Raw genomic sequence first — 2,351 nt, forward strand, 5'->3', positions numbered from 1 at the left:
GTGCTCCAACCTGCTCTCATACTGGCTGGTCTAGAGTCCCAGAGAAGGACTGCCACCATAAAGATATACTCAAACATTCTTAAGGTCCTAGGGGTAACTATGTTGTGAGGGAAGGCACTCTGTCTACTCACCACTCTAGCCCCTACCAATGTGTTTCCATTTATACAAACCAGCCACTCACAATGATGACACTTTTAAAAAATTTCAAGTGTAAACATTTACTTCATAATAAGACAAAAAGTAATATCACAGATACTCATAAACATTTGAGTAACAAATGCATGAACACTAAATGAAGATCTGTTGACACATAAACCTAGACCACACTCCACTCCAAATGCACTCAGCAACTGGGGCAAAGTGAGTACACACAGACGCTTGCCAAGGAGGCATAAGAGGTCAAAAACCCGTATCATCTGGGAAACATATAACTCTTCAAATGTAAACATGGATATTGAACCAATCAAAGACATTAAACTAATGTAAACTCTTTTACACACTACAAATAAGACACACTGAGCACAGGCTGCCTCAAGACGCATCAAAAGTTGTACTGCGACTAAGTGGAACATGTTGACAAGTCCAGGAAGAGGACTACCAGGAGCCCAGTTGCTCTCTTTGCCACATGTGCTCCAAACTTGATTCCATTTTCCCCTGGACTCAGTATGTAGTAGTGGGAGAATGGGGTACAGACTTCTAGTGGGATATTTAGCACTGACTAATCTAAATTTTCCAGCATAGTAAAATATCTATTTTAATTTAAAATGTCCAGTTTGCCACCCCTGGTACAATTCATTGAGTATGGCGGGTGATTTGAACTACTAATCAATGGATAAAACACATGATTCGGGAATCATGAGCTATAGCATTTGAGAAATTGACCCTCCACCCCCAAAGACTCTTTGGAGTTATCCCTAGAAACTGGAGGTGAAATATAGCAGCAGATGTCTGAGAATAAAACTTGCCTTTGCAATGGGGGTTTGAAATTGTAGCCCTAGAACCAGGTGAGATATGCATAGTCATTTCAATTGAAGAAATGAGGGCACTGGTAAGGTAATCTTGGACCTCATCTAGGAGGGAAAATTTGTCCCCTGATGGACTCTAGGAATTCTATGAAGTAGAATGGAGGATATGGATTCCAGGCATGAGGGACACATGACACAACAGCACAGAGATTAGAGATGAAATACAGCATGCCATGAGTAGATGAAGCATTTATTAAGCAACTAGCATGTGCAAACCATCATACTAAGCACTGTAAGCAAAACAAGACTTTGTCTGCTCTCCAAGAGCTCCCATTCTTTTTTTTTTGACTCATCATTTCCTTTATTTGTACAAAATAGTGAATAATCATACCCCAGTTGGTAAATCTGGTGGTTTAGCATTTAAACTAGTCCTTCTGTCCTGAAGTATCTATTTTGAAGGTTTGGGACTAGCAGCTTTAGTGCCAGTATCTTGGGGTTTGGACTCGGCAGGCTTGGGGTCAGTAGGCTTAGCAGCCTTAGAATCACTGGGCTTTGTGGCCTTGTCTGTCTTGGGATTGGACTTGGCAGACTTGAAATCAGACTTGGCAGCCTTGGGGACAGATTTGGTAGCTTTGAGATCAGATTTACTGACCTTGGTGGCAGACTTGGTGACCTTGGGGTCAGTGGGCTTGGCAGCCTTGGGGGTCAGTAGTTCTGGCAACCTTAGAGTCAGGCTTCATGATCCTGGGGCCTGGACGTTTGATGCCTATCCTAGAGCCTGGACAGTTTGTGGCCATCTTGCTGCCTGCATGTCCGGCACTGCCGTTGGGGATCTTGGGCTTGAGGAGTTTGGCCTTGGAGACCTTGGTGCTCAGGGCCTTAATGGCCTCTGCTCGAGCCTTGATGGCTTTGGCATTGTTGGCCTGCATCTTCTTCAGCCCCTTCTTGTGTTTCTTGGCAAAACACATGTATCTCAGAAACTTGGGTTCAACTCCTTTCAGAGACTAGTATCTCTGTGACCTAGATTTCTTGATGTCGTTTCTGTGCCATTTTCGTGATTGGTTGTGGGTGGTTCTTAGACTTGGCCATCTTTACACAGCAGCTCACGCTATCAGGCACTCCACCGACTGGAAGAGACTGAAGCGAGAGACAGCAAAAGCTCCCATTCTAATGGAAGAGACAACACCAAGGAAGGTTTGAGCTGCAAGTCAGATAGGTAGGTCCTCTGACCCTTAGGGTGCAGGGGCAAAACAGATTGCAATGCCACTTCTTTAAAATTTTCCATTATAAAATCACACCACTTACCATGACCAAGAACTTTGGTGGTCAGATCATTCCTTTCTTGGTCTCCAATCACTGTGTGCCTCTTCAGGGCATGAACAGGCT

At 44.0% G+C, this 2,351-nt stretch overlaps 1 pseudogene; it reads right to left on the reverse strand.

Moving 5' to 3' along the window:
- Positions 1-1,409: 1,409 nt before the first annotated feature.
- Positions 1,410-2,054, reverse strand: LOC140514205 (large ribosomal subunit protein eL29 pseudogene; annotated as a pseudogene).
- Between the last annotated feature and the right edge of the window lie 297 nt (positions 2,055-2,351).

This window comes from Notamacropus eugenii, chromosome 7 (assembly GCF_028372415.1).
Source record: "Notamacropus eugenii isolate mMacEug1 chromosome 7, mMacEug1.pri_v2, whole genome shotgun sequence".
Classification (NCBI taxonomy): domain Eukaryota; kingdom Metazoa; phylum Chordata; class Mammalia; order Diprotodontia; family Macropodidae; genus Notamacropus; species Notamacropus eugenii.